This window comes from Halyomorpha halys, unplaced genomic scaffold (genome assembly GCF_000696795.3).
Source record: "Halyomorpha halys isolate HHAL.00 unplaced genomic scaffold, Hhal_1.1 Scaffold99.1, whole genome shotgun sequence".
Classification (NCBI taxonomy): Eukaryota; Metazoa; Arthropoda; class Insecta; order Hemiptera; family Pentatomidae; genus Halyomorpha; species Halyomorpha halys.
This window is the reverse complement of record NW_027108239.1, coordinates 1,406,097-1,417,806: the sequence shown is the minus strand read 5'-3', so window position 1 is coordinate 1,417,806 and position 11,710 is coordinate 1,406,097. Positions and strand designations below refer to the sequence as shown.

The 11,710-nt window shown below is 27.6% G+C and overlaps 1 protein-coding gene across 2 annotated transcripts in view; it reads left to right on the top strand.

Annotated features, from left to right (window-relative positions):
- LOC106677433 (high affinity cAMP-specific and IBMX-insensitive 3',5'-cyclic phosphodiesterase 8) overlaps positions 1-11,710 on the top strand; it is a gene marked incomplete in the record, with an annotated part of 452,021 nt that overhangs the window by 180,562 nt on the left and 259,749 nt on the right. For both annotated transcript variants that reach the window (XM_067046608.1, XM_067046609.1), the window contains 1 exon segment: positions 4,426-4,500.

Here is an 11,710-nt window from a genome sequence, read left to right as displayed (position 1 = left end):
GAGTGTAGCATTATAGATATAGGTAAGGAATAGAATGGCTTTACGAGGGAGCTACAAACAGAAATAAAACTCGGATTAAAAAAAATTTAAGGATTTATATAAATGAAACTCCTGGTAGAACCTACTGTAGTTAATGTACAAAATGTAATATTTATGAACCCTATTGCACTATAATGTCACCGGCCGATCATCGGGCTATTCAGATTATCTTCACTATAAAATGGATTTTCTAAGATGCTGCAATATTCTTTGATCTATAAAAGCATTCTATCCATGAAAATGTCAACGATTAAATCTATAAAACTACTCATTTTATTGGATTTAATAAAAACCTTTTAACATTTCATAATATATTGGGATTTCTATCTATTTTTGACTGAAAAGTTTTGCCAGACATAAATATAATTTCATAATAATGAATAATGTTAATGTTAATCTATAAAAACATTCTAGCTATGAAAATGTCGACGATTAAATCTACAAAACATCTCATTTTATATGATTTAATAAAAACCATTAACATTTCATATTATATTGAGATTTCTATCCATTTTTGACTGAAAAGTTTTACCAGACATAAATATAATTTCGTAATAATGAATAATGTTGATTAAATGTTAGATAAATTGGATAAAATTGAATTTTTATTTTAGCCACATATCAGAAAAAAGTAACAAAAAGTATTAAAAAGTGACATAATATTTTCGAAAAAAATCTAACTGAAAAATGATTTTTTTAAATCAATGTTTTTTTTTCTTTAAATAAGAATAAAAAAATGTATTTAAGAAATCATGAAATGTACTCACAATAATCCCCGTTTAACAAATAAATACGAAAATATGAAGAACGCTACTACAGAAAAATTTGTCCATTGTGGGTCCAATTAATTTTTTTTTAAATAATTTATTTATTGATATTTACAACTGTAAATATATACACATCAAGCAAATTTGCTGTAAGTGATATAATCACAGATCTCGAGGCCTTCTTCTTTTCAAACGCCTAGGAGAATTATTAGGTAATGAAGGAGAAGCCAAGTTAAAAACAAGTTGGTTTGGGTGGTTGGGAAGTTTATCATGGGAGGAATGGCCAATTAAATTTAAAATTGAATCAATAGCCAATTTTTACAATCGAATTACAAAATTTTTCAACCGACCACTGTAAAAAATGACTTGATGGAGGGTGGAGTATTTTTTTTTTCATTATTTTCTGAGCAACTAATTCTTTGAAGACGGATGTGAACATATTAAATACTGTTGGTCATAGACAAGAACCTTTTGGAAGCTAGATGTAATTGGCTAGATTTAAATAAGAGTTAAATTTTAAATTATCAACAATGAATTTGTGAAGACAAATTTGCTTGGTTTTGGTATAACTTAACATAAGTTAAAATAATTACTGAAAACAAATTAAATGAAATTAAGAGTACAGTACTCTACAGTAGTGGAAGACATCAATCCAAAGTTACAAAGGACATAATACTAAACTACGAATTAGACACACTCGACTAGCCAAAGAATACTTACTGTCAGGAACATCTATACTATCAAATAAACAGTATAACGTACCACTAACTGTGTAAACACATACTGACAGAGTGCAGGCAGTTGATAGACACCTTAACTTTATTAGATAATAATAGCCCTTACATTCTGGAAATTTTGTTCAGGGCAGAATAATTTTTTTTTTCATTATTACCTGATCATCTTATTCTTTGAAGTCTCCGTCTTCTCTCAAATCGTCCGTATCGATAAAATCCATTTTATTGAATTTGGAAAAAACTGAATATACAATACACATTCGTAAGATAACAAATCCAATTGGAACTATGGAAGGTTCCTAGTATGGTTACCTGCTTAAAATTAGATTCGCTCTAAATCTCAGATTAACCGGCTATCATTGCCCGGTAAAGTTTAACGCCAGATTTGATGGTTGACCTTTCTGGTGTAATGGATAATTATTGAGTGTATTCCAGATTTCACTACTCCTAGTTTAAACTGTGATGGTACAACCGATCATAAAAGTGTCTATAGGTTTATTAAAAGGAAACGAGTAGTAATATTCGGATAACAAACAATTTATTTTTAATTGTTAATAAATATACTTCAGTATATTTCAATGATATCAAAAATTTTATATTGATTAATAAAATTTTTTCTTATCCTAAATTTCGCTATATCCGGTATTTTATTTGGTAGCCAGAGCTGTTCCAATTGGGTTCTACTGTAAAAATGTATAAATCAAAGTGTAAGTGTAACTGTGACACACTGTATGATGAAGAAATATTATAAGTCAAATTATTAAATTGATAATTGTTAGCCATAACACATAAAATTCTTCTTTTGTGTATATAGTTATGCGCATGAGTTGCCTGATAAATTGATTCGAAATTCTTTATCTGCATTCATGATAATCGACCAGACGATCCCAATATCTGTTAAACATTGCGTAATTTGTAATGTTTACTACTAGATAGAATTTATAATCGGTTCATTTATCGTTTGATCAAAATGAACCTTTCTTTTCTCATCGAATCTTAGCGGATTCCAACGTTTGTTAATAAAATAAAAATAATGAGATGCGAATTCTATTTCAATTATTCATTTCGAAACTTTTGCTAATGAACTAAATACGACTTTAATTGAACTGTCAAAAGTTTTTGAGAAGCTAAACTGATCAAAATGTTACTTCTCCTTGGCAAGTAAAGGGCTTAATTCAAAGAGAAATATAAAATAATGTGTTTATCACTTATTTTGAATTTTATTGAACTCTAAAAATATTTAAAAGGTTCCAATAAAGATTTTTTCCAAGGGAAAGCTTTGCGATAGAGAAAAAAATTCGAATCGGATTTTTAAAAGGTTTCCGAATAACTATGCTTATTTCCGAAGATGGTATGGCGTATATTTTCACTAAAATCGACTTACTGGAATTTCCCCTTTATGTCATAGATTTTACAGTTCTTTATCGCATTGTAATTTTGATTAAACTTGCTATATGATTGTATAATTAAATTACTTTAATATTAGCTAGGTTGTTTCATACTGATAGTTCAACAGGGCGTAAATACCGAATTATATGTCTTTACTTGTGATGTCTACTGGAAAAATAAGCACACATTAATTTGAAAATGAATCTAATAAAAAAATTAATCAGTATTGTTTCTTAATTACCTACTATAAATAGTGGAGATCATATAAAACAATATCGGAATTCAATTTTAAATTCTAATAAAAAAAAATCATTAATTAACAATTAATAATAAATATTTTATTTTTCAATTTATTAGGGAGAAATATTCTCAATAATTAATGACAATAATGGAGTGTATTGTTGGACTGACTTGAATTGATTGTTTAGTCGATCTTTTTTGGGTGTTGATGTGAGATGTGTTATCTCTTGTCTGCTTGTTTTTTTTCATCTTAATGTTACCGGAAATGTTGAAACATTAATTGTTTCGTTATGTACTAGTGTTTCAAAGACTTGAAACTCAGTTTTTGTGTAACGCTTTCACAATTTTCATTTAAACGATTCAGTGATCGTGGCTGTTTTAAATAAGGTTAATTCTTGTATTTATAAAGGAATTCGAATTTGAAAATCGGACTTTGCTCGTAATCCATCAAAACTCGTAAGACCATGTCTGGTTTTCTTATTTTAGATTATGTTTCGGGAGAATTAATTGATTTTCTTGTTCGATTACTAACGTTTATTTTAAATAATGAACCAAAGAATGAACGAATATTTTCTCCTGTATTATACTTAAATGTATAATATGAATATTATATCATTAAATCTCTACCGCTACAATCCATAAAGGGTCAGAGGTGCAATACTTTGTAAGGAAGTACTGTTACTAGACCAACGGTTGTGCAAGGAGGTGATTTGGTCAGAAACACGTTGAACCACAAGATCTTTGCCTAATTAAGGGCAATCACTTTATGAGACCGGAGGGCTCCCGAGCTCACAGGGCTAACTCACGGCTACAGTGAAACAGAAAATAATTATCTGCTACAGCCGGATTCGAACCCGGGTCCTGGGAGTTGCCTTACCAATATATTGTTTTTTTTATTAATAAATAACTTCACAATATTTATGTTATATTATTCTTCTATGATTATTTATTAAAAATTTTGGGTTTTAGATATATTAAATATTTTTAAACAAAAATATTTTATGTATTCAAGCTTTAATTTATTGTACATACTGTCAATATATTTTTTTCTTCAATATTTTATATACCTACGAGTATTTAAGCAGTAATGAAATAATATTATTTGTAGAAGAAAAAAAAAAATACAACTTAATATAGGCACACTTCTTACTTAAATAAAATTTTATTATTGAGTTGGTACACTTATTTTTTTTTTTTTTTTCTATATTTTTTGATATTCTACTCGACTAATACTTTTTTTTTATCCGAAATTACAGGAATTTCCATCATATCCGGAGAACCGTCAACCTACCAGCAGCCCATCTGAGTTGCCAAGTCAGCGCAAGACCAAGGTAAGATTTCTGTAGCATTGGTATATATTATAATCTCAGTCTTTGTACTCAAAGGTGTCTGAATATAATTCAATTTTGTTTCACAAAGGAAAAAAAAAAAAAAAAAAAAAAAACGACCCTACTGCTTTGTTGTCTATAATTCAGATTCAAATCATCCCGTAAAAAGAAAACTAGTGAGCGTCTTCTGGTTTGAGCGGTTCCTTCGTACCATACTTTGATATTAACATTTAAGGCCTGCGTTTATGATTAAAAGACTTCATCATATAATTTATTATTATTGTACAAAATATCGGATTAAATAATATGTGATTCCAGATCTATCAGGTACTATAAGCAACACGAAAAAAAAAAATCAGTAGATAAAAATTCAGTCATCTTCTAGAATGAAAAATATGAGTTGTATTCACAAAAAATTATTTATTGCAAGTTGGAGAAAAAATATTTTTACAGAAAATAAATGTAAGTGGTTAGAATTCTATTACGCTTATATATTTTTTTAAATTCACAATTGATTTTCAATTTTTTTTTTCTCATAATTGTTATAATTTCATTATATTGGACAATTTAATCAAAAGTTTATTATTAGTCATGTTTAAGTAATTTTTTCTTTTATCTTTTCATTTAACTTTCAAATATAATTTCATAACATTTATTCTACTGTAAAGCTCGTGGTAACTTTATTTTTCGAAAAAAGAAATGTTTGTTCTAGCTTTTTGACTACTCAAAATGAATATCAAATTTATAGTGTAATAGTTCACTTATAAAAAATTTTATTTATTTTTTAAAATTGTTGAGGTGAAAAAACTTCTAAATAGAATATAAAGTATTCTATATTTTGCTTTTTTCGGGATTATTATCTCGTACTCATGCACCTTTGTATCCCCATATTTGTCATTTTTTCAATTTCCATTTTGAAATCATGTCCTCTATACACTTATAGTTTAAATTTGTTTTATAACTACATTATTTAAATTATTAGATAACTATTAATTTAGTAATAAGCTCTCATGGACCTGGATAAGGTCGGGCAAACCGTTCATGAGCACTGCTTAGCGAAGCACGATTATTTTACTTGTACTCAAAATGTTTGAGTATGATACTCAAAACATTTCAAGATTTGTACAAATAAAGTAATCTGTACTCAGGAAAAATTGAAGTATTAGTACAGGAATTCATATTCAAAGCAGTTTGAATACGTAGCATTTGTAATCAATATACAAAAAAATGTTGAGTAAAAATAAAATAATCGGACTCATCATTTATTACTTTAAGTACATCTATAATATTTTGAATACAATAATTTTTAGATATTTTTATTAAAGAAAATAACTGCTTGATTTCACTCTTGACTCAGTATTCTTATACTAAATTTAATAATCCTTTGACTGGAAGATTCTTAAGGTATTAACTGGATTTAGTGAATGACAACAATTTCTTCCTTATTACAATATAATAATTTATTATACAGCAACGTTCATACTATACAGCAACGTTTCGGGAGATTTCCCCCATCTTCAGGCTGCTAAAAAATAAATTCAACAAAACCATAACCATGCGCTTGTAACAACATTACTGTATCATTTACACTCAAAGACTATTTATAAATTATTTACCTGATAACAAAAAACTTATATTTAACATATAATTTTCTCCTATTAGTCTTATTTGCTAATATATTATAATATTATTGTCATTAATGAGTAAAAAACTTTCTAATAGTCCTACATTGCAGGAGAACAATTACCTTTCTGAAGGTTATCTTCCAATGTGATAGCAACCTGTATGTCCAATATGTTTTTTGTTATCAGGTAAATAATTTATAAATAGTCTTTGAGTGTAAATGATATAGTAATGTTGTTACAAGCGCATGGTTATGGTTTTGTTGAATTTATTTTTTAGCAGCCTGAAGATGGGGGAAATCTCCCGAAACGTTGCTGTATAGTATGAAATAAATTATTATATTGTAATAAGGAAGAAATTGTTGTCATTCACTAAATCCAGTTAATATTCTTATACTTTTTTATCCAAACTTTTTAAGTACATTGTTTTTGAATACGAAAAGTATTTATACCAGATTACTCAAAATTTGCAATTACTTAGTATTTAATTAAAAATAGTAATTAATAAGAAGATTATACATCATTTTTGAGCTCGATGTAATTACAAAATGATTTTGTGTTCGATATAATCGATTACAAAAGTAATCATAATTGCAGAGTAGGTGTGTAATCAATTACACTTAGTACTCAGTACTCAAACACTTTTTACTCAAACTCCAACAAGTGATCAACTACTTCCCAACTTTGGACCATGGTATATTAGGTTACCCTCAGTATGTTAGATATCATTTGTGATTTTATCTGCTAATAATGAAAAACACATATACTTATATTTTTAATAAGATTAAAGTGAGCTCTTAAAAATATCTTACTACAACTTTCATGAAATTCAGTTAGATAACATACTTGATTTAAGTAAGTATATGGTACGTTTACGTAAGCGTAAATCAGCCTTGAGTGATCTATAATTCTTCTTTTCAAAAATTTAATTTAATTTTTTGAAATTAACTTTTATTGTAAGGCACTTAAAAAAAAATAAAAACACAAATATATGTTTTTATTTATAACTATTTTTCAACTGTTTTTTTCTCTGAGGTTTCGGCCCTCTAGTTACTATCAAGGAGATACCTAAAATATTTATATTATTTATTTACAATTCACTCAACATATACAACTATATATCTACTTAGGTACCCTTAGAATATATTTGTCCAACTTACATAAAAATGTTTTCTCTCTACTCCAGGCCAATTACCCAAGTCAATTATCTCTGAAAACAAATATATTTATCAATTAATGTCAGTTCATAAAAATAGATATCTACTTAGAATTATTTATATTATTATTGCATAATTTTAATTTCTAACAATTTTCTTATATAACCCAAATCACAATACTACACTCTTATCAAAACCTTCCATTTACAGGTTAGGACTCTGTTATCAACACGTTTTAGTGCTTAATATATCTTTATCTTTTATTTGTATTAACTTAATAAATAAATTTCTATTTTTTATTTTTAAAATACCATAATTTGAAAATTTATTTTCCTCTATATATACATTGTAGTGATAAAAAAAATTAAACCAACATTAATCTCATTTTTTAAATTTTAAGTTTTTTAATTCAACTTTTTATTTATATATTTTTTATGAAAAATTACCAATTCGCTGCATATTAATTTTGTTCACAATTTAAGAATAATAGACAGTAAGGTTTTTTAATCTAATTTAAAATTTACTGTGCAATTAATGTTTTCAGAAATATATATTGCTTTTAAAATTATTATCTTCCTCTTGTATTTATTTAACTTTTTCAAAATCAAAATTATGTTTATTTTTAAAAAACATGTTTGACCAATGCTGTTTTCTTTGGACCTTTTTCCATGTTTTTAATGTCATTATTATGTTGGTAAATTCTTTCATTAATATATTTTTTGGTTTACCTTATGATAGCTGGACAATCTATGCGTGATATTTTTTTAAATATATTTATTGAAATTTACAACTGTAAAAAAAAAATACAATAAGTAAAGGTGATATTTTTTTCAGAATCCATGATAATCTTGGGAAGGTACCACCCAACGGTGGTACTTCAATCATTGTCTTAAATTAGAAGATCCTTGGCCATCTTATTTCCAGACGACTCGGAGAATCATCAAGAATTGTTTAAGATGATAGATTAAGAACTGATGGTTTGGTGGCGCCCCAAAGCTCAATTCCTTAAGCCCAAATAGATCTGTTTATCATATTGTATAAGAGATTTTTGTATAAAATGGGAAATTTAAAAGCGTTTGTCAAGTCTGGATCTACGAGCAGTTTCTTGTCGTTTCAGTCTAGTATGGAGATTCCAAACAAGTCTCTTGTCAAGGTGAAGTCCTAAGTTGTGAATCTGTTCAATAGGCTTTAATGGGATATCAAAAAATATACAGTAGGGCAAGAGAGTATAGGCTTACGAAGGAGAGTAAAGGTGAACTGATGGGATTTGTTAGGATTTATTTTGATTCTCGAGTTGTAACAGCATTCTTCAATCGTTTTTATGTTTTATTGCAGAGTTTGTGATGCAGTAATAGGGTAATTTTTTACAGACAGTACATATGCGTCATCAGCATATGTCGTTAGGGTGGGTTGGGCTATCAACTTTATAAACCATGTAGAGAATAGGACCCAGGATACTCCTTGAGGAACACCGGCGGACTGGGAAAAGGCAGATGAGTAAAAAATAGATGGTAGTTTTTAAATACATTTTTTTTATTTTACAGTGTAAATGAAAGTGGATGTTAAATTTAAATAACATTTTCTACTGTTAATTACTTGTATAAAATTATAAAATATAAAAATAAATTCTAACAAATTCTCGATTATAAACATAAAATTTTTATATGTATATAATATGGGTTAGAATATTAATAACAAAACCAAGATTTCTAAGACCTCACAAATTCCCTGTCTTTCCATAAAACCAGATTGACGGTTTTATATGGTCATTATATCAAGGCCCCAGATCTCCCCTCCCTCATTTTCACCCCATAAGGCTATCATTTATGACCTTTTAAGTGTTTCGGCAGTCATTTAATTTTCTATCGCCCATTCTGATTTTCTATATTTGATCTTAACAATAACTATTATTTACTCAATTGTTTGTAATTGAATCAGTGTTCGGTTTTTCATCTCTGACATTCACTATGGAGCATAGCTTACTAGAAGAGTATTTGATGAAGCTTTTTCTCTACAGAATCTTACACGTTTTTGATTTTTTTTTCTCGATAATAAATTGATAATAGTGTGCTGTCGAACAAATCCGCTACCTTGGACTACATCTGGGGAAACGACTATCCTGGAATCCACACACAAGACTGAAAAGACAGGAGACTGCACGTCGATTTCATTTATTACAGCACTTACTGTATTAACGGTCTAAACCTCCAATTCAGTACAAAAGACTGATCTACATGACTATAAAAGGCCAGTCTGGACATACGGAGTTGAGACTTTGAGGCTCCACTTAACCTTCTTATTCCTATCGTATCCAATTCTTACAATCCAAAATCCTTCCTAAAATCCTCAATACCCCTTACTTTTCACTAATAAAACCAAATACAAAAACCTTAATGTCCCATCTATAAACGAACTAGCCCGAACCAAACATCATTCCTTCCATTATAAATTCGCTAACCGCTCAAACCCACTAGTTTCTAACCTTGATTCCTCTTCCATTTCTGACTAGAATGGCCTGAAAAGAAGATGGCCACGAGACCTGCTAATGTAAAATAAAAAAACGTTATTTGAATGCTACCAATGGATAGTTTCTCTACACGCCGGTATCACTCCATTATAAACTAAATTTCAAATTTACTGGATGTATGTATATGAATGTATAGTTGTAAATAGAAATAAATAAATTTAAAAAAAGTTTCGGCGAAAGTAATCATTATATAGTAAAACCATTTTATATTAATTATAATAAAAAATATTCATATAGTTATAACATGTTTATTCTCTTATAACTCCAACGTATTCTATTCTCAAGGATCTTTATTTATTAACAATTCCAATTACAATCTTATCATTAAAAATATTCTTAATTATAAATATAAATCTTAATAATCTTACCTTATTTATACTATCAGAGCTATAACAAAGTTATTAAAAGGTCTTTTTTGTCAAAGATATACATTAGTCAACCTATAAAACATAATTAAATTATGAAAACACTATGCACTAATTAATTAACTTATCGTATTGTGTTAAATAAGCTATTTTTGTCCTCAATAACTAAATGAAAACAGAAACCAATTAATGCAAGAATCTCGCTTAGTATTAAGCTTTGCAGCAGATATAATACTAATAAATAATTATTGCAAAGTCACCAGTTCAGGGCTGTTTTGAGTTTAATAAAAAATTAATTAAAACTTAGTTTAGTGCTCAGATTTTATTCACATTCATATAGTTTCAACATGTTTATTGTTTTATAACTCCAACATTTTGGCCATTATAGCTATTCTTTAATTAATTAACTATTTCAATTGCAATATAATCGTTTAAAATTATTTTTAAGAGCATTCCGAATTATAAATTATCCTACCTTATTTATAATATCACAGCTATAACAAAGGTATGAATAAGTTGTAAGTTATTTTGTCTTTATCCAAATTACACCTTGTCAATTATCCTATAAAACATAATTAGATTAGGGAAACACTATGCAACAATTAATTAACTTTCACCATACTGTGTTAAATTATCTATTTTTATCCACTATTTGCACTCACTATTTAAATCTTATCAATTACTTTCTGAACAATATATTGTTTAACCTACCTCACAGACCAGGTTTGGCATATTCTCATTATATTGCCAATTTTATTTTGTTTTATTTGTTTATTTATTTTAGTATTAAAAACCTTGTATTGTATTTCCAAAATCAAAACTATGTTTATTTCTTGATACATGTTATAGGAGTCTGGATTTATTTGGGCCTTTATTTTTTGCATCATTAGAATGCTGATATATTGTTGGACAATTCAATCTTATATATCAATTATGATTTATTTTAGTCTCTATTTTGTCCTTTATTTTGCAGTATTAATGTTAAATCTTATTTCTGGGTCTATAAATTTTCGATAAAATCGACAAACCAGTAATGCAACTTTATATAATCGATTTTTTTTTACATTTTTTCCGACATTTTTCTCCATAACCCCTCAAAATATATAGATTATACTCGGCATATTAGTGCCTACGTATATGCTATATACTATCAACAAGCTCTTATCATCATTAAAATGGTCAAACAGGGCTTAAATATCGAATTATCAAAAAATCCTACTCTTAAGTACCTTTGTTAATTTTGTTTATTTGAAAAAATAAGCTCTTCTCATTGTTAACAATGATAAACAATGGATTACGAGAAAATATCAAAAATATTTATAGCGAACGAATTTTCACTTATTATGATTTTATTCAATTTTCACTTACAATTAGAATCTTGCAAATCACTTTATCAACAATACATTGTTTAACCTATCTAAACTTTATTTTATTTAATTTCGCTAATAATCCGAAATTTCGTTATATATTTTATTTTATACAAGAGCGGCCTGGTGGGCCTTACATGGTTGATATAACTGATATTATATATATTTTTTAACA